This window comes from Hypanus sabinus, chromosome 1 (assembly GCF_030144855.1).
Source record: "Hypanus sabinus isolate sHypSab1 chromosome 1, sHypSab1.hap1, whole genome shotgun sequence".
Taxonomy (NCBI): Eukaryota; Metazoa; Chordata; class Chondrichthyes; order Myliobatiformes; family Dasyatidae; genus Hypanus; species Hypanus sabinus.
Genome location: NC_082706.1, coordinates 105174937 through 105199962, shown reverse-complemented (window position 1 = coordinate 105199962; position 25026 = coordinate 105174937). Strand labels below are relative to the sequence as shown.

Genomic DNA, 25026 nt, shown 5'->3' with positions numbered 1-25026 from the left:
GTCAAATATTACTGTCTTGCACTTTCTACGAAATTAGAAATTTCAAGGTAGCGGGGGTGATATTGCTGGTCAGTGGTACTGTACTGTAGGATGTACTGTACCTGAAATGGGACACTGCTATATAGATGAGTATCTGCTAGTTTGGTGTGTAAGCAAGTTCAAATGGAAGTGCGGTGTCATTTTGCAGCACTTGCTCACTTGACAGATTGAGTGTTGAAAGATAGATAATTTCTGTGTTATTGCATGTAGACTGAAGTTTACCATTTAGTAGAAATTCCAGGGAAGCTGCAAGTAGAAGATGGTTTTGGTACTCAACAGTGCATTTTGTGCAATGATCTATTAAGTTTCAAATCGTTGAGAAGCATAATTTCTGGGATAGGAAAGCAATGAGCTTGAGTTACAATGGTACAGTCACCAGAATAAGTGGATAGCTGTAGTCTGAATTTTGGCAGTTCATTCATGTACAGATTAAAAAGACGTGATATGCTAAAGCTGATCCCAGAGGGAATAATTGCACAAGCTGGCCAAGTTTACTGTGAAACATTTGGCCCTGTGCCAGTATTTCAACCAAGGAAATGATCCAGTATGATGGGACACTATTCATCAGAAGACCATGCCAGTTAGCAATTCAAACTTTCTGTTAAAGCTATTTCTGTATATATCAAAGCTTAGCCTTTTTTTCTCAACACAAGATTCTTTAGATGCTGGAAATCTTGACCAACTACACAAATTTCTGTAGCAACTCAGTAGGTGAGGCAGCATCTATGGAAGGAAAAGAACAGTTGACATTTCGGGCTAAGACCCTTCATCAGATGATGGTTTTCAGTCCGAAACATTAACTGTTCATTTCCCTCCATGGATGCTGCCTAGGCTTTTGTTCTCTCAACTTTTTAATCTACTTTATTTTAATCTGTTCTCCATATTCACTTTTGTATAGTTTTGTATTTTCCCTGGGAAAAAATTGTTTTGAGTGCTCTTACAATTGGTAATATTTTCCATTATTCTTCATAGCAGTAGTATCTTTTGGGTTAATTTCTGATTTCTTCTCCACTGAGTTAGAATTTTACGAAGTTGTATGTTTTTGGAACTTTACATTTGCTAGGTTTCAGAAATCAAGTCTCAGTGATGTGCTTTGAGACAGATTAAAACTGTATTTGTATAATATATAATAAAGTAATCCTCCAAGGAGTGAAATTTATCTACCTTAATAACTGGTAAATTGGTCTATTATTGTCACATGTACAAAGATGTGAAAATTTTTATGCCATCTATAACAGATCATTTCAGAGGTACAGGAGAAAATAACTGAATGCAAAGTAAAGTGTTACAGAGAAAGTGCAGGCAGGCTGTGAGGTATATGGCCAAAACTTCAAGAGACCACCTTATTATTCCAGGGACCATTCAGTGATCTAATAACTAGGATAACTTTTATCCCAGTCAAATATAGAAAAATATGACTTGGAAATTGATGGCTGTGGTTCACAAAGCTTTTGAAAATTTTATTTCAAAAGGAATACACCATTAGTATGTTTAGTAGATCAGGCAGTGTATAGAGCAGGGGTCAGCAACCTTTACCACTGAAAGAGCCACTTGGACCCTTTTCCCACAGAAAAGAAAACACTGGGAGCCGCAAAACCCGTTTGACATTTAAAATGAAATAACACTGCATACAACGTTTTTTTTGCCTTTATGCTATGTATAAACAAACTATAATGTGTTGCATTTATGAAATTGATGAACTCCTGCAGAGAAAACGAAATTACATTTCTGCATGCAACAAAAACATTTTGAACTCCGAAAAAAAGACGTTGGGTTGAAAGTTACTTTTAAGTAAAATACTCAATGTCTATTTGAGTCCTTCTTGTATTTATGAAAAACGCCGAACTTAAATTTTCCGCCAGCAGCAAACCAAAAATAACATCAGCCAGCTGTCAGCCTGAAAAATAAAAGGACTATTTCACTGAACAATGAAAAAATATGAATATACATAAAATAATAGGCAATTAAAATATTTATCATACTTGGTTAATGGATTTCTGCTCCTGGACCTCAGCGCACAGCGTCTGCACATCAGGGCTGTATGACGTCACCTTCATCTTTACACAGGATCGCAAGCTGTCATCTGTGAGGCGTGCGCGATGTTTGTTTTTAATAAAGTTCATGTTGGAGAACACCTGCTCACATACATATGTGGATCCAAAGATCGACAGGACTCCAAGCGCATACTTTTTCATGTTTACATAAATGTCGGGCATAGCATTCCATGTTTCGAACACAAGTTTGTCCGGTTTTGGAAGGTTTTCAATATCACCTCATTTGTGATTCTGAGCAAGAACGGCCTTCTGACGGGCAACATCTTCAAGGTCTGCTGTCAAGCGTCTAAACTTGGACACCCATATGTCTTTGTCGGCTATGTCGGCCAGTTCCATCTCAAGATCAGGTTGACTCACACCTGCCAATGCAGTCGTATTCAGTAGGGAAGGATCGATGCTTAAGGGAGTGACCGGGAAGGATAATGTGGTTTTTTTCCTCTCTGAACTCACAGAAGCGTTTCCCAAACGATGTTTGCATTGCGATGATTGCAGAATGTAAATACTCCGAAATTATCATGTCGTGACCTTGTTTGAACTCTCTCAAATTGGGGAAGTGAGACAAAGTGCCTTTCTGTAAATCTCTGGCAAGCACTGTCAACTTGCGCTCGAATGCCAAGACATCCTCCAACATGTGCAGGGCTGTGCGTCCTTTCCCCTGAAGAGCTGTGTTCAGCGTGTTCAGGTGCGCTGTCATGTCTACCATGAAGTGTAGCTTTTCCAGCCACTCTGGCTGTTCCAGCTCAGGAAAGGTGAGCCCTTTGCTGCCCAGGAAAGTTTTCACTTCTTCCAGACACGCGACAAAGCGTTTCAGCACCTCCCCTTTGGACAGCCACCGGACTTTGTTGTGCAGCAGGAGATCAGAATATGCGCTTTCCAGCTCGTCCAGTAACAAACGGAATTGACGGTGATTTAAACTTTTTGCCATTATTTTATTGACAATCTGAATGACAACATCCATTACTTCTGTGCATTCCGGAGGAAATGTTTGAGCGCACAGTGCCTCTTGGTGCAAGATGCAGTGAAAAGTCAGCAGCTTTCTGTCCAGCGACTTCTGCAGTGAAGCCACAAATCCCTTGTGCGTTCCCGTCATATTCGGTGCCCCATCAGTAGCTACTGACACCAGATGGGTGGTCTTTATTCCTTTGGCTCTTAAACAATTCAAGACAGCCTCACAGATGTCCTCCCCCCGTGTTTGGTCTTTTAGAGGTATCAACTCAATCAGTTCTTCCTGTGGCCCGGCAGAGTTTACATACCGGCAGAACAACGCTATTTGTTCAATATCACCTTTGTCTTTAGACTCGTCACAGGCAATCGAGTAGGCCACAGCTGAATTGATGTCTTTAATTTGCTGTCTTGTGATGTCTTCTGCCATTTTTATGGTTCTGTCTTTGACAGTCTTTGCAGAGAGGGGCATATCCCTGATTTTCTGCACAATTTCACTCTTGTTTTTAAAGTCCGTGAATAGATGTTCTGAAATCTTAATGAAAGATTCTTTTATATATTCACCATCTGTAAACCATCCCGTGCCTGACTATTTCCTGAGCGGCAATATAACTGGCGTATGTCGTTGATTTTCCAGACTTCATCCATTTCTGGAAATGATTTTTGCTCAGATCAACCTTCCGCATCAGTTCCGAAACGGCTTTTTTTCTCTCATCTCCATCCGGATATTTTTGAGCAAAGGCTGCGTGTTTATTCTGGAAATGCCTTGCGACATTTCACTTTTTGTTGTTTGCTAGTTTCTCATTGCATATTAAGCATACCGGTAAACCAGTCTCGTCAACAGTGAAAGCAAATGAATCTGTCCACGTATCATTAAGCGTTCTGTTTTCTTCAGTCACTTTTCTTTTTTTAGAATTCTCCATAGTTGGCTTACCTTGGATCGAAAAATTAAAGAAATCGCGCACTGGCGGGTGTCAGGTATTGGCAGTGGTGACGTATATTAATAGCGATAAAAACACGTTGTAGCGGTGTGCTCACGCAGTCAGTAAACTGCAGTCGAATAACTTTATTCGAACGAAACAGCCTTGCTTTTAAGCCTCCCTCAACCCAGCCCCCATGGACGCAGATGCTGCAAAAGACGCGTACTCACAAACCCCCGTAGGCTATCTCCCTTAGCCGGAATGCTGGCTAATTGTGAGCCGTTTCGGATGTGCCAGGAAATGTGTCGCCACACTTAGATTGTACAAGATCACCATAATCTTCAAATTTAGAATTACATTTCAAAAGCTAACAAACTAACATAAAATACATTTTAATTAAATACTGACCAATTATTTCCCAAAGCCACAGGGAGCCGCAGCACAGAGGTGAAAGAGCCACAAATGGCTCGGGAGCCGCAGGTTGCCGACCCCCGGTATAGAGAGAGAAGCAGATAGTGTTTCAGCCCCACTGTCTTTCATTAGATTTTCTGCAGCTGCAATTTTTTAAAAAAGTTTTTCTTATTTGGTGTCCTTCCTTTGAATTTCCACATGGGTTGTGACAACTGATGATTCGAGTTGTGAAATTTAAATGGCACCAAAAGTAGTGAAATGTGTAGTGTGTTGTGTTGTTAATATTGGAATTTGTTGCTGTTAAACTGCAATGAAGTTATTCAGCCAGACTGCCAACTATCATTAACCAAACTGTTCAGCCAAAGTTCTATTTGCAGTTCTGACCAGCGGAAGTGGTATTTGTGGTGTCAACAAATTTTTGTAGACTGGGCTAGTTAACTAAACATAACTGTCAAGCCACCTTATCCCTTGCTTAATTTTCCATCACTAAACCAGTGAATATTTGAGTAGAACTTTGTGTTAAACCTGCCAGCCACTCTCACTAACCTTGTGTGTGTAAGTGTTCTGGAATGAAGTGAATTTAAATTAAGTTTCATTTTATGTACTGTGCAGGTTCTTAAACTTGGTTTTTAAATTGGACTTGGCTGTTTTGATGGCCTCTATGCCATGTGAAACTAAAGAGTAAGAATTGATATTACGTTGGAAAAAATGGTTTGGAGAATTGTACTCCACTTGTCATTAATTTACTTGCTTTGAATACTAGTATAAGCATTGAGTTCCATCATTTATACATTGGAATTTGTTGCACTAATGTGAATCAGGACACCATCTGTTTGTAATGCAAAGTATTAATTTAATCAACTTGCTGTATTGATTTTCATTGAAAGATCAGTAATTAGCTTGTTTAAGGTACATTACAAGTTGCACATCTTTGCAAAGTTGGGTTGTTTTGTTGCTAATGGTACAAAATAATTTTCTCAGCATGCTTAATCAGATGACTGAGATTGTAATAAATTACTTGCATGTCCTTGCACTTGTGTTCAGTTCCTGGAGGAGCAACATGAGCACTATTTGCACCAAATTTATGTTTTCTAGTTTCATAGTCCAACAATGCTGGGCTATCAGAATATATTTTTTTAATGACAAGTGATTTGAGGCAGTGGTTTGTACATGTATTTTGACTTGTATTTGGGTAAAAGTGAAGGAATTGAATTTTCTTTTGAATCCACTGAGACAAATATCAATAACCACAGACTAACCCTTAAACTGACCACTGGCATCTAAATTAATGTATTGGATTGCTCTGTAATCCAACTCCAAAATCTTGGGATTAAATGTAGTGGGTATTTTGGGATTGTTCAATATATGCCACACTATTGCATTTTGAGCTAAAATTCTGTCCATGAACGGTGCTGCAAGTTTTGTAGAAAGCCAGAAAAGATGCTGTGTGATAACTATGATTAATATAAAGTATCATAAGGAAGTAGCACATGCTGATGGTAATTAGTAAATGAAATTCGACACCTGGCATAAATTTACACATATATGCCTCTTAAACTGATGGTATTAAAAAGTTAATATCAGTACCAAGGAACACTTGAGATGTAAAACTTAAAAAAAATTATCTTGGTTAATTTATTCCTCACCCATTGCACTGGTTTCTCTCATATTTTACATTGAACACAGCACAAAATGCGTCATTCATCAATTAATTTGTTTCAGTGTAAATGCTTGTTTCTCTTCTTGCATTCCATGTCTCATTTCAGCTTTTCAGCAGAGCTTTCTGTTCCCATTTCTCTTGCACTGTTTCCTTTTTAAAGCATTTAAGCTAACTGTCTCAACCACATCCTGCTGTAATAAGTTCCACGTAGTAACTGCTATTAGGTACTAGGTAAAGGAATTTCCTCTGCTTTTCCTGTTGTTTATTAGTGACTATCCAATATTTGGGTCCGTGATTTCAAATATAACCAAAGTGAGATCTTTTATCATGTCAAAGCCACTGAATATATTAAAGACCCTTCGTTAATACACAGTAAGTGTTTTATTGGTGTTAGTCTTCTGGACTGGTCAAAGAACACTGAGGCTGTCTACAAGAAGGGTCAGAGCCGTCTCTACTTCCTGGGGAGACTAAGGTCCTTTAACATCTGCCGGACGATGCTGAGGATGTTCTGAGAGTCTGTGGTGGCCAGTGCTATCATGTTGTGTACTGGGGCAGCAGGCTGAGGGTAGCAGACACCAATAGAATCAACAAACCCATTCGTAAGGCCATTGATGTTGTGGGTGGAACTGGACTCTGTGACGGTGGTGTCTGGAGAGAAGATGCTGTCCAAGTTGCAAGCCATCTTGGACAATGTCTCCCATCCACTCCATAATGTACTGGTTAGTCACAGGAGTACATTCAGCCAGAGACTCATTCCACCGAGATGCAACACTGAGCGTCATAGGAAGTAATTCCTGCCTGTGGCCATCAAACATTACAACTCCTCCCTCAGAGTGTCAGACACCTTGAGCTAATAGGCTGGTCCTGGACTAATTTTCACTTGGCATTATTTACTTATTATTTAATTATTTATGGTTTTATATTGCTATATTTCTACACTATTCTTGGTTGGTGCGACTGTAATGAAACCCAATTTCCCTCGGGTTCAATCAAGTATGTCTGTCTGTCTGTCAATAGTTGTAGTATCAAGTCTGATCCCATTCATCTATTTTTTTTGGGTGTTTCTGTGTGTATCATTTTTACAACCCTATCAGGATCTTCAACAATAAGCTCTCTGAATTGTTTACCTCTGGAAATGATGCTGGTCACTGCATTTTAAGATTTGTTCATTATATCCCTCAAACCCTTTGATCCTGCATGCCATTATTTATTTCAGATATAGATTGCTTTCCCTACACTTAACAATTATTAATATCAAAGCTGATTTGCCACTTAATTATCAATTTACTTGTCCCATCCCATTAACGTGTTTCTTAATTTCTTCCTGTGAGAGCTACTACCTCTGCTTGTAGAATGTTTGGTATCTTTTGCAAATGTTGATAGACACATTGCCTTAAATGACTCTGGTCCCAGGCTCAATATTTTGTGAAACTTTTTTCTTTTAATGTGAATAACGAAACTTCTTTCTGAGCTTGCCATTTTTAGCCAAATCTCCACTCATCTGTTAAAAGTTAAAAGAAAATTTACATCACAGAATCATGTCTGTGCTATTGATAAGATACAGCCTAGTTCCACTTTCCTGCTGTGGGTTCATAGTCTTGCAGAGCATGACTGTTTAAGTAAACAGCCATGTATAGCTTTTATGTGATCAAGGTTTCTGCCTCCACTACCTTTCAGTTAGTGCAGTAGTCCCCAACCACTGGGCTGCGGACTGGTACCGGGCTGCAAAGCATGTGCTACCGGGCCGCAAGGAAACGATATGAATTGGCGATATGAAACGATATGAGTCAGCTGCACCTCTCCTCATTCCCTGTCACGCCCACTGTTGAACTTGAATGCATGCGAGGTCATCAGTTACCTAAACGCGGTGATACCCTCGCGCCAGGGACCACTGGTTGGCCTCAGGTAACCGGCTGGTGAGAAGTGCTGTCGGTACTGGCCTGCAGCACGGACAGATGGGTGCCACCTCTAAACCTGTTTAGGACACCGAATGTTTGTGGGGAACCTGGTGCTAAAATATTCGCAGACGACCTAATTCGGGCTCAGGGTTTCATAAGTAGCAGAGCAGCTTCCTCATTGCAATCTACTGAAAGTCATCCCTCGAGCCAAACTTTTGTTGGCTGATAGATCCTACCTAAATACAAGGGGGCAGGCGTGTGCCCTGTCTCCTCGCCTGCTCGGTTGGTCACTCTCTCTGTACTGTGACCTCCGTGGCCCTGGTACGGGGTCCTACGGCCCTTACCTTGTCCACTCACTGGTGTGTTGCAATGATTTTATATGTTCATACGAGGAAAATATGCATTATGTGCATTATCCAAACTTTACTTAAAATGTTATGATGCTATTGACTTATAAGTGAGTTATAATTGACTTATCTATATTCATATGAGGAAAATATGAGCTGTGTTTAATATTAAATTCATTAGATAAACCCTTTTAGAAATGAAATTGAGTGCATTCACCACTAAGTGACTTATAGTTGACTTATCACCTATATTCTGGTCATGATTAACACCCCACCCACCCCTCCCCCCTCCAGTCGGCCGATCCTCATGAATATTGTCAATATTAAACTGGTCCGCGGTGCAAGAAAGGTTGGTGACCCCTGAGTTAGTGTGTCTCAGACACCAGCCATCCTTTTTTTCATTCCTCCATATGCCCCTCATTCTGATTCAAAGCCAAACTTTTGGCAGAACTCAATAGGTCAGCCAATATAGAGGGAAATAGGTAGTTAATGTTTTAGTTCAAGACTTTTGATCTGGACTGATAAATACAGGGAAGATGGCCATGATAAAGAGTTGAGGTGGATGAGTGGGGTAAGAGTCTAATGAGGAAAAGAAACCAAATTTGGCAGATATGGTGTGAAGGTATGAAGAATGTTGGGAGAGGATGTAGTAGGAAGAGTGAGGGTGATGGGCAGAAAGAGTGTATGGGGAGGGAAAAGAAACTGGGAGTTGGGGAGAGGAGTCGCTGGATAGCCAGAAAAGTAAACAGGTCTTACAATGGATGATAAACAATGGATCAGGCAGCATCTGTTGAGATAAGTTCATGTTGATCGTTCATCAGAGCTCTTTATTGGCAGATTGCGATGGAAGAAAGCTGCCTCCATGAGATTACTACAGAACAATGCTGATTTTTATTTTAACAGCGCAGATTGATGTGTTAAACTGTAACATCCACAGACAAGTGTTTAGTTTGGTTTTATCCGTGTGATTTGAATATTTGATGTATGTCCAAAGCTGTAATAACGTTATAAACTCAATAGTATTCAGGGAAACATTTCTTGATGCCAACCTGTTCAGCATCTTCAAGATCACTCCCTTCACCTGTGGCTGTTGTGTGTGCCAGATAAGGACTTGACTAAAGTTACTTGCTAAGAAATTGATACTCTCAGAGCCTTAGAGGAGAAAGGAAGGAAAAGAATGAATGCTCTTTAATGTTGTCTGGATTTCACAAACACTCCTGACTCTTGGATTATTACTTGCTCCCAATCCTAGAACTCCCAATCCAACAACGTTAAGGAAGCCTAATTATTTTAAAATGGTGGCCTACTGAACTTGGGGTTAGGTAACAAACATTCTACAAGTGAGTTACTTGAAATGTCACATTCATATTAATTATTTTATTTTTGTTCATGAGAAATACTGCAGGAAGTAATTGCTAATCTTCAAAATTCTTCATGAGTTGTGCAATCTTTTGTAATAGAAAATGTAGCCATTGTTCAAAAGTACTGCATAATTCTCTTCCAAATAGTTTCCATAAACCATCAAGATGCATTTTGCGACACTGTTTGAATGACTGATAACTATAGAAGTGTTCATTTTGATATGTTCCAAGATCAGTTGACATGGAATTTTTTCTCCCTCCCACCATAATCATTCAGCATTCAATGGGCTCCTTCCATTGGCTTGTATATTTGTAGCTGAGTGCATTGGCTGAATAATAGTTTGCAGTTTCTGGAGTCGTACAACTTAATTATAAGTCAAACAATTTATAGTTGGAAGTTTTTTAGAAGTTTGTTTATAAATCTATTTGGATCTGTTATTCCAGCTGAATTTTTGACCCCAGAATTCCTAATTCTTTGAACTGGGATGTTAGCATTCTTAACTATAAAGTCGAATGAGGGACTGTCTTCCCCGCTGTCTTTAGATGCTCAGGGAGTACTGTGGGCCCAAAGCTTTCACGGTGATATTAATGTCTATTTGTACTGAAATATTTTTTTGAGAAATTTAAATCCCATCCTATTTATACAAATGAAGTTGGCATTAAATCAAGTTGTATGTAATTTGTAGAGTTTTGTATGATCTGAAATTAACAAGTTCTACTCTACATCACACATGAAAAGATCAAAACATTTGTTGGACCACCTTTCAAAAGGAGGCTTAGTTGTGATTTTATATATACCGTAGAATAAGCTGTTTGAGTCCAGCTGCACCATGGAGGCATTAAATCTGAGCTATGCCCCACCCAAATTTGCCATTGTCATACTAGCATCAGTTACAGTGAATTGCTGGCAATCTGAAATATTGTCTGTCCTTCCCTTTCTCTGTTTGTGGGCAATAAATTTCTGGTGTCAGTTATAGATAAAGGATCAGGCACCCTGTATAGTTACGCATATTGAAGAAGTGGGAAGTGATTAATAAAATAATATTATATCTGTTAATTGAAAATTGTTTTGCATCTTCTCAGCTTCATTCGGGTTCTTCAAGTCTTGTTTAATTACTGAACTTTTGTGGCAAGTGCTCCTTATCTGTCTAAAAATCAGAAAACGGACTGAAAAACCAACATTAAAGTAGTGCAGTTTATTATACCCCATTTTATTTGTATAATTGAAACACATGACTGCAATAATAGGACTATTTCTATAGGGAAGTCCATTTCATAAGGACAAATTTATAGAAAAGATAGATGGTATCGAAAACTTGGCAAATGAAATAATTTTCTGTTCAAATACTTACAGTGCCTATAAAAAGTATTTCCTCTCACCCTCCCTCCCCCCCCCCCACCCTGGAAGTTTTCATGTTTTATTGTTTTACAACACTGAATCACAGTGGATTTAATTTGGCTTTTGTGACACTGATCAACAGAAAAATACTCTTTCGTGTCAAAGTGAAAACTGATATCTAGAAAGTGATCTAAATTAATTACAAATAGAAAACACAAATTAATTGATTGCATAAGTGTTCTCTCCCACCTAATATGACACACCAAATCAAAACTGGTGTAGCCAATTGGTTTTAGAAGTTACATAATTAGTTAAATTGGAGACCTGTGTGCAGTTGAGGTGTTTCAATTGATTGTAGTAAAGGTACACCTGTACCTGGAAGTTCCAACAGCTGGTGAATCAGTATCCTGGCAAAAACTACACCATGAAGGAAAAAGAACACTTCAAGCAACTCCCAAAAAGGTTACTGAAAAGCAGAAGTTTGGAGATGCATTCAGTAAAATTTCCAAGTCACTAAATATCCCTTGGAGTACAGTTGTCAATCATCAAGAAATGGAAAGAATATGGCACAGCTGTAAATCTGCCTAGAGCGAGGCATTCTCAAAAACTGAGTGACTGTGCAGGAAGGGGACTAGTGAGGGAAGCTACCAGGAGACTTATGACAACTCTGGAGGAGTTACAAGCTTCAGTGGCTGAGACGGGAGAGACTGCACATACAACAACTGTTGTCACAGTTGCAGCTTATGGAAGAGTGACAAAGAGAAAGCCACTGGGGGAAAAAAACTCACATGAAATCTCGGCTAAGTTTTGCCAGAAGTTATCTGGGAGATTCTGAAGTCAGCTGTAAGAAGGTTCTATGGTCTGATGAAACCAAAATTGAGCTTTTTGACCATCAGACTAAACGCTGTGTTTGACATAAGCCAAACACTGCACATTATCAAATACACACCATCCCTTCCATGGGGTATGATGATGGGTGCATCATGCTGTGCGGATGCTTCACTGCAGTAAGCACAAGAAGGTTTGTGAAGGTAGAGGGTAAAATGAATACAGCGTAATGCAAGGAAATTCTGTAGGAAAACCTGCTGCAGTCCGCAAGAGAACTGCAACTTGGGAGAAGACTTATTTTCCAGTGAGACAGTGTCCCCAAGCATAAAGCCAAGCCACATAGAAATGGCTTAAAAAAAACAAAGTCAGTGTCCTGGAGTGGCCAATTCAGAGTTCAGACTTCAATCCAATTGAGAATTTGTGGCTGGACTTGGAAAAAAGCTGTTCATTCAAGATGTCCATACAATCTGACAGAGTTTGAGCAGTTTTGTAAATAAGAATGGGGGGGGGGGGGGAAATTGTAGCGTTTAGATGTGTAAAGCTGATAGAGACCTATCTACACAGACTCAAGGCTGTAATTGCTGCCAAAGGTACACCTACTAAATACTGACTTGAAGGGTGTGAATACTTATCCAATAAATTATTTTGTGTTTTATATTTGTAATTAATTTAGATTATTTTAGGACATAGAACATAGAAAACCTACAGCACAATACAGGCCCATTGGCCCATAAAGCTGTGCCGGACATGTACTGTCCTTAGAAATTACCTTGGCTTCCCTATAGCCCTCTATTTTTCGAAGCTCCATGTACCTATCCAGGAGACTCTTAAAAGAGTCTGTCGTTTCTGCTGCCACCGGTAGCCCATTCCATGCACTCACCACTCTCTGCGGGAAAAAAAAACAACTTACCCCTGGTATCTCCTGTGTACCTACTTCCAAACTCCATATAACTATGCCCTCTCGTTCTAGCCATTTCAGCCCTGGGATAAAGCCTCTGACTATCCACATGATCAATGCCTGTCATCTTGTACACCTCTATCAGGTCACCTCTCATCTTCCATCGCTTCAAGGAGAAAAGGCTGAGTTCACTCAATCTATACTCATTAGGGCATGCTCTCCAATCCAGGCAACATCCTCGTAAATCTCCGCTGCACCCTTTCTATGGTTTCCATGTCCTTCCTGTAGTGAGGTGACCAGAATTGCACACAGTACTCCAAGTGAGGTCTGACCAGGGTGCTATATATCCGCAACATTACCTCTCGGCTTTTAAACTGAATTCCATGTTTAATGAAGAGATTTGTAGAGAGTTTTTGAGGATGACCACTTTGTAGAGATCTGATTTCACTTTGACACAAAGGAATCTTTTTCTGTTGATTAGTGTCAAAAAAACCAAATAAATCCACTGTGATTCAATGTTGTAAAGCAATAAAACATGGAAAAATTGGGGGTGGGAGCAGGGGGGTGGTGAATACTTTATAGCCACTGTATACGTGAAATTAATCCTTAATCAAAATGTAGATACAAGAGATAAATGGGAACAGTGATGGTGCCACTATTCAGTTTAAAGATAGCACTAAATAGACCTAGGGGCCCCAATCCAAGCTCAGTAACCGACAGTGAAAAAAACCTGGAGGGATTGTTATTATACATTGAGGAAAATCTGCATGATAGTTAAAACTTCTTGGAGGCTGTTTTTACTGGTTTTTCCTCATCTGCTTTGTGCGAACATAAATATCAACATATGAATTAGCTGCAGGAACAGGCCACTCAGCCCCTATTGCCTGCTGCACCATTTAACGAGGTCATGGTTGATCTGATTTATTATAAGTTACCCTTTCATGAGTTGTTCTCTTTTCGCAGTCTCTCTGATAAACGAGCTACAACGAGTGCTGAGCAATTTCTCCTTGTCACCACCATTGGCAATTTCCTCACCATCAACATTGACCCAAAGTGTAAGGCTTCTTGAAGTTGCACACCATTCCAATTTAGAAATTTATTCTAATTCCATAATATTCAACTAGTTCATAACTTCAATCTTTTCCCATTAGCAATGTGGGAGCACTTTCATCGGAGGCCTGCAGTGATTGAAGAAGGTGAATTACTGCACTGCTACCTTGATAATAATTAGGGACAGGCAATAAACGCTGGCCTCACACTGACTCCCACATCCTAAGTAACTGACATTATGTGTAACTGAGACAAGTTTAATTAATTGCCATGCTGACCTTGCATTATATTTTCACTGTTCGACCACCTATCACCTTGAGAATGGAATAACTTGCCATGTATTTTGTCAGTTTTATATTGAGTTTCTAGAGTAGTTGTTTGACCAGTCTTTGAGGCACAAGATTTGCATCCATAGCCTCTACTATTGTTTATTGTTAACACTTCAGTTAAATGTTTAAGAGATACAAACACCACTTCAGTTAACATTTAAGAAGTGAAGATACAAAGATTGATGTCGTGGATAGTAGAGAAAACTGGCAAAGGATACAACAGGCTCTTGGTCTTTTCAGAGTATTGAGAAAAATTTATGCCAGAAGGTCAGAAGACAAAGCAGACAATATAGGAAACGTCCTCTCCATGTCCACTCTATTTAGGCCTTTCAGTGTTCAATAGGTTTCAATGAGTTCACCCCTCATTCTTCTGAACTCTAGCAAGTACAGATATAGAGCCATCAAATGCTCCTCATACGTTAACCCTTTTATTCCTAGGATCATTCTCATGAGTCTCCTCTGGACCCTCTCCAATGCCAGCACATCCTTTTTCAGAGAAGGGGCTCAAATCTGCTCACAATACTCCAATTGCAGTCTGACAAATGCCTTTTAAAGCCTTAACATTGCATGCTTGCTTTCACATTTGAGTCCTCCTGAAATGAATGCGAACATTTATATTTGCCTTCCTCACCACCGAATTAACCTGCTATTTAATCTTTTGGCAATCCTGCACAAGGACTCCCAAGTACCTTTGCAGCTCTGGTGTCTAAATTTTCTCCCCATTTAGAAAATTGTCTATGCCTTTATTCTTGTACCAAAGTACATGACCATACACTCTCCTCAACTGTATTCCATCTGCCATTCTGCCCGTTCTCCCAATCTGTCTGAGTCCTTCTGAAGACTCTCTGCTTCCTCAACACTGCCTGCCCCACTACCTATCTGTGTTTTTTTTTGCAAACTTGGCCACAAAGCCATCAGTTTCATCACTCAAATCATTGGCAAAGAACATGAAAAGAAGTGGTCACAACACTGACAACTGTGAGACACCACTAGTTACTGGAAGCAGCCAGAATAGGCCCTCTGTATTTCCATCTTTGCCTCCCGACTGTCAGCCAATCTTCTATCCATGTTAGTATTTTCCTGTAATACATGGGCTTTTATTTTATTTAGCAGCCTCATGTGCAAATCCTTGTCAGAGGCCTTCTGAAAATCCAAGTAAGCCACTGACTTTGTCTGTCCTGCCTATATTGTATGCACTCTTGTTTTTTATGATGTCTTTGATTTCCATTTTCAACCATGGTTACTTCATTGTCCATTTAGGATACTAACAAGAGAAAATTTACAGATGCTGGAAATCCAAGCAACACACATAAAATGCTGGAGGAACTCAGTAGAGCAGGCTGTCTCTGCAGAAAAGAGTACAGTCAACGTTTCAGGCCAAGACCTTTCAGCAGGACTGGAGGGAAAAAGATAAGGAGTAGAATGAAAAGGCAGCGGGTGGGGAGAGAGAAGCAACAGTTGATAGGTGAAACTGGGAGGAGGAGGAGGGCTGAAATGAAGAGCTGGGAAGTTGATTGGTGAAAGATACAGGGCTGGAGAAGGGGGCATCTAGTAGGAGAGGACAGAAGGCCATGGAAGAAGAGGGTGGAGTACCTGTGGGAGATGATGGGCAGGCAAGGAGGGAAGATGAAAGAGGGAAAAGGGGATGAGGATTGAAGTTCGAGAAATCAATGTTCATGCCATCAAGTTGGAGGCTACCTGGACAGAAAATAACATGTTGTTCCTCCTGTTACGCCTGTGCCCAACTCTGAGGGGCCGAAGGGTCCCAAAGTAGCCCCCTCCTTTTTGAGAATCGCAAGATTGCTATTAATTCAGCTCAGGAGACCCAGGAAATGAGAGAGAGAGATGTTTGGAATGTCCTGGCCCCTCAGTGATACAAAGACGGGAAATGACCATTGTCTCTTGGAGACGGAATTGTGTATTGAGTGCGTGCTATTTATTTGAAGCCCCCAGGGAATGACCAAAAGTGGGCTGGTTGAGGGGAGGCATCCCTCCTCCCTGATTGACATCTGAGACCCTGTGAGTCAGGATAAAAGAGGGTCTGGGGAACAGCCCCTTCAGACACACCAGAAGAAACACTAGAAATCTCGTAATAGCGACAGCTGGTGGAAAGCCCACGTGCGTCCTTTTCATCTGCCTCGGAGTTGGTGGGCCTTACCACGGAAGAACGGCTTTAGCCAAAACAAAGGAGAAATCAGCCCCAGTGACTCTAGAAGGATTGACATCATAGAAGGAATGGGCAAGTTTTAAACTGTCTCTTGACTCCAACCAAAGGCTGCAGCCTGCATGAACTTGAATGACTTTTATATTTCCATCGGACAATACATTATCCCCTAGACAACGACAGAGCTATTTCTTAGTGATTATTATTATACCCGCGCTTTTAGACGTAGTAGTGACAACGTATATTTTCTGTATGTTTGCATTGATATTCTTTTTGTGTATTTTTATCAATAAATACTGTTAAAAATAGTACCATCAGACTTCAATGGACCTCTCTATCTTTGCTGGTAAGTGACCCAGTTACGGGATACGTAACACTCCAAACTGAATGTGGCCTCGTCATGATGGTAGAGGAGGCCATGGATTGACAAATTGGAACAGGAGTAGGAAGTGGAATTAAAATGAGTGGCCACTGTGAGATCCTGCTTTTTATGGCGGTTGGATAGTAGCTGCTCAGTGAAGCGGTCTCACAATCTACATCGGGTCTCACCAATATACCTGAGGCCACACTGGGAGCACTGGACACAATAACAGACTCTCAGGAGAAGTGTTGCCTCACCTGGAAAAACTGTTTGGGGCCCTGAATAATAGTAAGGGAGGAGGTGTACTACTTTGCTTGCAGTGGGGGCAGATGAATAGATATGGGAATCGTGTAGGGAGTGATCCCTGCGGAAAGCAGAAAGTGGGAGGGGACGGAATGATGTGCTTGGTGGTAGGACCCTGTTGGAGAATACAGAAGTTCCAGAGAATTATGTGCTGGATGTGGAGACTGGTAGGTGAGGACAAGGGGAGCCCTGTCCCTGGTAGGGCGGCAGGAGGTTGGGGTGAGAGCAGATGTGTGTGAAATAGATGAGTTGCGGTTGCGGGCAGCATTGATGGTGGAGGAAGGAAAGCCCTTTTCTTTGAAAAAGGAGGACATCTTCTTTGTTCTGGAATGGAAAGCCTCACCCTGAGAACAGGTGCGGTGTAGAAGGAAGAATTGAGAGAAGGATGGCGCCTCTACAAGTAACAATGTGGGAAGAGGTATGGTCCAGGTAGCTATGAGAGTCATGAGTTTATAATAGACATCATTAGATGAGCTGTTTCCAGAGATAGAGACAGGTCGAGAAAGGGGAGGGAGGTGTTGGAAATGGAACAGGTAAATTTAAGGGCAGGGTGGAAGTTGGGGGCAAAATGGATGAAGTTGATGAGTTCCACATGGGTGTAGGAAGCAGCACAAATGCAGTCATTGATGTAGTGTAGGAAAAGTGGGGCTTGGAACATGGACTGTTGCACGTTGCTGACAAAAACACAGGCATAGCTGGGACCAATGCGAGTGTTCATGACTGCATCTTTTGTTTGAGGAAGTGGGAAGAGCCAAAGGAGAAATTATTAAGAGTGAGGACAAGTTCCGCTAAACGGAGGAGAGGTGATGGAGGGAACTGGTTGGGTCTGGTGTCCAGAAAGAAACAGAGCTTTGAGGCCTTCCTGGTGGGGGCTAGACATCCATAGTGAAGATGAGATGATAGGGGCCAGGGAACTTGAAATCACTGAAAACATCCAGGGTGTGTGAAGTGTCATGGTTATAGATAGGAAGGCAGGGTGGGGGGGGGGGGGAATTAAAACAGAGTCAGGCAGAACATTGTAGTACTTGACTCGACAGAACAGTAAATTTCAACAGAGGGAGCAAATAAAGGTTACTGTATCTTTAATAATGGAACTGTGAGGATAATTATTATTTAACAGCTACCAGTTCCCCAGTGGAAATTCTGTAATGATTGTTGATTCTAGCCCAAATTTCTGCAGTAGCAAAGCACTTTGATTTTAAGCTTCAAGTTTCCCATGCACTTTTAGTAATGAGCCGCTTTGTTACTTTGACCTAGTTGCCTATCTGAGCCATAAGGAATATCCAGTATTTGGATAAACGTAACAAAATTTTGATTAACCATTTCCTGATCTGTGGGTTTCTTTTATAACTTGTCCAGCGTTGTAACACGTGTGTGTATTCAGTACTTCAGTTGGTTTTATGAAGAACTGATGCTCATCAGTTGTTCAGTTCCTTTCATTAACCCTTGTAGAGAAAGTGACATGATTTTGCTTTCAATATATTGTCTGAACAACTGGGTTTAACATTATGCAAATGCAGAACTACACGTAATGGCATCTGGAAACACTAAGATAGTACTTTGTTTGCAGTCCTTGGTTCAGTGACATGAATGTCAACTATTTTTCTTTTAAAAAGGGATCTTATTTCCCACAGCCTAAGCCATTAACATCTTTGACCTAAACTAAAACTATTTTCTTTGATTATCATTGACTAGCTAAAAATATCTCAAAAATGAGGTTTGTTTTTTCAGTGGAAACATTCTGAAGGGATATAAATTTGGCAGTTTAATGAAGTAAAATGATAGTGGGGAATGCTGTGATTTGAACAGTGTTAGCTTGGAATGCCAAGAATTGGATTCTGGTTTCCAGGATTCTCATGGGAATGATGTGAAAACCAGATGATGGAATATGGTCAGAGATTGTTATGTGAATCTGTTGTTTATAGGAACATTCTCTGGATTGTTTCCAGTTGTGTTTTTTTTTCGTTTTGTACTTTTCCCATGTATGGTGGCCCTAATACATGTGAGGTTTAGAAACCTTTCTTGATAAATGTAGGGTTTCTTTAATTTCCTCTGTGAAAATTGATGGGGAGAGGTTGAGTCTAACATAAGCAATGTTAGAAGACAATGGGTTATAAGTTAATCAATGGGAAGGAGTGAGAAATTTGTAAAAATCCTTCCCATTGGACACTTTTAACTTTAAATCAAACTGCTATGCTGTGGAAAATGTTTTCTGATTTATATTATGAATCAACCAGCCAGTCTAGGGGATTACATCAGTAGAGCATGTGTTGTGAAGGCTGGGTAGGAAGTACAAGGAAATATCAAATCAAGAGCCATGAATTGAATCATATGTTGAGTACTTTATAGATTAGGTAATTGTTCATTCTGGTGTGAGCAGGGTGAAATATAATTAGCTGTGTGTAATGTAGTACCAACCTTTGAATTCAGTAAATAAAGGAATGTGGAATCATGGAATCTGTGATGCAAATCTTTGAACTCTTGATTCAGAGACTTCCCTCTCATGTGCTGCTGAATGCAGCCATTGATTACTGTACCAAAGCTTTATTTGTAGATTGCACAAACTTATTCGCAGCTTTCATCTTTCTCTATGAATCCAACAGTTAGAGCCAAAATTCAACCAAAATGACCAATCTGTTGTAATCTTAATTTTCTGACAGGTTAGCATTTTGATTATTTCTTGTTTGAAGCAGCAGTTAAGACCATTTTAAGGTTAGTTGTCTGGTCTGATGACTGAAAGGGAGTTCATCCGAATTATGTAACCACTGAATATTGTGTGGAAGGGGGTGTAATATGGTCCACTCTTAATTTTTTAAATTATGTAATTGGTTTTGGTATGTAAATCTGTGAAAACAAGGTTACAGGTAAAATTGTTGAATATGTGCTATTGTTTCAATGCTGTATATTTTGTTCCTCCTGAATAAGCAACTTTAGGATGTAAAAAAAATACACAAGAAATAGAAGTTCCATAATTCACTAGTTGCTCAGCACTATTGCTTTCAGCTGGCCATGTTGTGCCATGTACCTTGCTTTTGCTCTTTCATCACTATGGTAAAATAATGTAGATATGGAATTACATTCATTCTTTCATATCAGGTAATGGGTAGCAAGCTGCATCTTCTCTCTCCCTGATGAGGGTAATTAGATACAATAACTGTAGCTAAAGTGACAAACGGGAAAGTTGAGATCTGCCAGCTCTTGCTCTAACCCCTTAGTATACTGACCTCCCCCCCCCCGCAGTCGTGGTGAATGGTTTCAATCTGAAAAGTCAAGTGTCCTTTTCCCTTCACTGATGCTGCCTGATCTGATGTATTCCTCTCGCGTTCTGTGTTGCTATTTGAAATCAGTTTGTTAAATGACAGTTTATAAAAAACATTTCAAAGTGTGGCTCCTCTTTTATTAGGTGGCATATTTCTGGTTGCCAGAGTACGAAAGCTATATAGTTTGTGGAACAAACTGCTATTTAACAACTATATTTTTGCAGCTTTGAAGCATTTTTGTTCCTGATTCTGTTCCTGCTTCAGTTTGATGTGACAACCAAGCTCAACTGGGTTTGGAGGTTTTGCTTTGAATGTTTATGTGTTTTCTAGATCTCCATGTTTTGCCATAAATGATGTATTGACTGTTTGGTTTTGCAGTATCGAATCACATTTCTTCTTAGTGTCTTGTCCTACTGGTTATATCTTTATCCTTATGGTAGGTCGCACATTGTGTGAGAGGATTAGCAATCGTTATTTGTATTTCAACTCTTTATTAGTTCCAGCTGTGGTAACAGGAAGGCTCATCTAAACTGAGGGAAGGATGGAAATTTCAGTTACAGAGTCTTAAGCAATTGAAACAACTATAGGGAATCACAATTTATCTATCTTTTTTTTTAAAAAAAGTTGAAATTGCAACAAAACTATGTCAGATATTCCATTTGGTCTCCATATGAAAAGTTCTGCAACTTTTAAAGAGCAGAATTTGCTAGTTAAATTTTCATTACTTATACAATTTTTGCTTTGGACTATTCTCTCAGAATAACGCAATGACCATATACCTACACTAATAATTTTGGTTAATGGCTTGGTAATGAGCTGTCTATCAACTGCAAAATCATGGTCCTGTTTGTTGAATAGTTGCAGCTTTGTAAAGATGGTGCTCTCACACAGTCTCATCCATAAGATCAAAGTTTTGAAATGGAGGATCTGAGGATGTCAAGCATAGCGGACAAGTGCATTGGAGTTGATTCCTGATTTTATTCTGCCAGTTTTAATTCAGGAATACAGTTTATTACAGATCATATATTGACTGACTTTATTATTCATTTATTCAGAATATTGTTATATCGGGGCATACTTTTAAGATGATATAGGGGACATGTCAGAGGCAAGTTTTCTACAGTAGTCAATGTGAGGAACTGCCAGGTGTGGTGGTAGAGGCACATATATTAGGGGCACATGGTTAATAGAAAATTGGAGGGCTGCGTAGGACAGAAGGGTTAGGTTGATCTTGGAGTAGGTTAAAAAATCAACACAACATTGTGGGCTTAAGGGCCTGTAGTGTGCTTGTAGTGGTCTATGTATTATTTTGAGCATTTACCATGAGATTACGGACAACTATTCTTCCATTTTGATGCGATTGAACTCAGGTGGCAGTGAATGAGAAAAATTGTATACTCTGGACAGAAATATCCTGGAGAGGGACGGAAGTGAAGACCTAACTGCTTACTTCCAAGTTGTGTTTGTTTCAAAAACAATTTGAACCAATAATTGTAACTCACTTGATAAATTAGTTGAAATCATGTACGAATAGATTATTAAATACCTTCTGGTTTTTTCTACAGTGGATTGTGGTTAACTGAGCCATCGGTTAATTGGGGCCAACTATTAAGGAACAAAACTAACTTAGAAAATAACCAGGATTCCCTTCATTTATTTGGGACACAATGCCGCTTAATTGGGACAGATTTCTAACTAGCGTCTGTGACACTTGTGAGGTCATTAGACACTACAGTGACTACAGTGAACAGATTTTAGATAGTGTCAGTGTTTATGTTCAAAACATCAATAATTTTTATCACTAACAGTTTGTGAAAAACAAGCAAGAAGATGATTCAGAACTGTTTTGCTTACTGCAGTTTCAAGCATTTTTGCTTGGAGATGCCAGAAACAACTGGAATTGAATTGAAAATGAAATGATTTTCCTACTTCAAGAAGTTAGGAGCTCTGAAGAATTTAAAGATATCGACAAACATCTTGAATGTTGCAATAAAAATCAAGATTTTGCTGGACGCAATCATTGAAGGCATTGTATGACTGCTGTCCATTATCCGCACAAGGTGACTTCATTGCTTTTCTTTATTTACAGTTAAATGAACATGGTAGTGTACACTGGGCAAATTCCTCCGATAACTAGTAGGAACTAATACAGTTTTATAGTACTGTAGAGGTATTCATAGTGTTCTAATGTTAGAACACTATGAATTTATGTTGTTTGGCCTTTTTTTAATACTTTTTAAATACTGCTTAAAACTATTTCCATGAAACTTCAGCTGATAAAGGCAGCTGCTTAATTGGGCCAAAATGCTCTGGTCCTGATGTGTCCCAATTAATCGGAATCCACTGTATTAGAAATAATAAATACACCCTAGTCTGTGTTGAGTACAGTGTATTAGCACAGGGTGAAGAAATTCTGTAGCTTCTGGTGACCAAAAACTTTACCTATGTTCTCAACAACACTTACAAGGAACTGAGTAGGCAGACCTACTATTAACAAAGAATTTCCCTGAATGAATTAGAGTTATTTGATTGTCTGGACCAGGTTTCCAGCCTGGAATGAAACATCGAGTTTTAAGGTCTAAGGGATCACTAAGTTGCAAACACTTGCTGCACGTTGTCTTTATGTATTTGAACTCCGACGTGTCCACTAGCCGCTTCTATAATTGTCATTTAAGCGATTCAATATACTAAAGATATTGAATTAGCAATATTTGGAATAATAACATCTAAAATTTATTATCTCTTTGCACATCAGTTTTGTAATCACTGACTGAGAGGATCCCAAGTTCTATTTTCTCAGATCACTTATTTAGCTGTCTCCACAAAAGGAAAACTCACCACAATTCTCCATTGTCTCTATCTTGAATGTTTTATGAAAGAAAGAAAATGCAACTATTACAAACTGATGTCATTGCAAACTGATGTCAGTAGCATCTTTATTCATTTTTCGGGAATCTGGGTGTTGCTAACAAGGTGTTTATTGCCCATTCCAATTTGCTCTTGTTCATCTGGTTTACTGAACTATATCAGAAGGTGTGTGAGGCCAGCTGGAGTCCGTTCAAAGTCAGACAGAGTAAGAAGAGCAGATTTTATTCCCTGAAGGACACGAGTGCTTTTATGACAATACAGTTAATTCTGTAATTCAGCTGCTGCATTACCACCATATCAAATGTTCACAACCATCTTCAGACTAAGATGTTGAGTGGAATTTCATGACTTACTCTCTTGAACTTTTCATCATCTCTTATGCCACTCCCCAACTAATTTATTCAGGAAATGGCTAGTGCGCTGACCCAGCAAAGATTCTGGGAGCTTTTAGCCAGTCACAAGTAGACTGGTGCTCTACTGCCAAGTTAAGCTGTAGTGCAGCTACAACAGTGTCATGTATCTGACAAAATGGAAAGCTGCCTGAGTATTCTCATACTTATAAGAATAAATCTTTTAAGTAGACCCAATGAGCTATTGCATTATTGCCTTGACAAGCAACATACTGTAATAAATTTGGGAACCTAGCACCAGTAGCCCAGGATGATCCATTTGGAGCCAATTCGAAAGGGAGGGGGTGGTTGGGTGTCAAGGACCCTCTCCATAGGCTGGAGTCAGTCAAAGAAAGATGTTTGTATTTGTTGGAAGCTACTCATCTTAATCCCGTGGAATTTCTCATGATAGTGTCTTTAGCCTAAAGGAGTCAAATTCAGCATTGAACACTTTGAGTATCTGTCTTGTATTTCAGAAAAAGCATCTGAAATTGTTGTTTTACTAGGTAGTTAAACAATCTTCAATTTTCTCTCTGGTTACTAATGTACCTAGATATTCAATTTAAACCCAGTGTAATTTCCATTGTCCTGGATAGTGGTTCTTCTAGGGACGTGAGGGAAATTTGTCCCAGAGAGGCCTGTTGTTTGTAGAAGCAGAACACTGGATAATATGCAAGGAGAATAATATGTAAGAGTGTGGAGGCATTGGAAAGGTTACAGAGGAGATTTACCAGGACGCTGCCTGGTTTAGAGAGTATGGATTATGATCAGAGATTAAGGGAGCTAAGACTTTACTCCTTATGATGAGAGGAGACATGATAGAGGTGTACAAGATATTAAGAGGAATAGACAGAGTGGACAGCCAGCGCCTCTTCCCCAGGGCACCACTGCTCAGTACAAGAGGATGGCTTTAAGGTAAGGGGAGGGAAGTTCAAGGGGGATATTAGAGGAAGATTTTTCACTCAGAGAGTGGTTGGTGCGTGGAATGCACTGCCTGAGTCAGTGGTGAAGGCAGATACACTAATGAAGTTTAAGAGACTACTAGACAGGTATATGGAGGAATTTAAGGTGGGGGGTTATATGGGAGGCAGGGTTTGAGGGTTGGCACAACATTGTGGGCTGAATGGCCTGTAATGTGCTGTACTACTCTATGTTCTTTGAGTAGAAGGGAAATTGAGAATGATCTATTCTTGAATTATATGGTGGCAAATTTTAGCGAAGGTTATGATTAAACATTTTCTACTTTGGATCACTACCTGCAGACCTTATTCTGATCTTGTCTCCTATATGATCAGTTAAGCTTGATTGTGGAGTAAGGAAGATATTCATTGGGATTAAATCTTTAAAATCTTTGTTACATCCGAGGCTAATTGGGTTTCCATGAGATACTTGAGCACATTGAAAGAATGCGAGTTTCTCATCAATGTCTTCAAATTATGACATAGTTATATTTAGGTATCTTGAGCTAGTTTTCATAAGAATTCTAATAATTCTGTGTTAGGAATGAATGCAGTCCTAAATTTATTTAAGTAAACATCACTGATTTAACCAGGATCCCTTTGAGCAATTGAAGTGTTTTGTAGAATTTTACATTTTTCTGTTTTA

The 25026-nt window shown here is 39.7% G+C and overlaps 1 protein-coding gene across 1 annotated transcript in view; it reads left to right on the top strand.

Moving 5' to 3' along the window:
* LOC132396067 (septin-7) overlaps nt 1-25026 on the top strand; it is a 122439-nt gene that overhangs the window by 42408 nt on the left and 55005 nt on the right. The window lies entirely within an intron of this gene.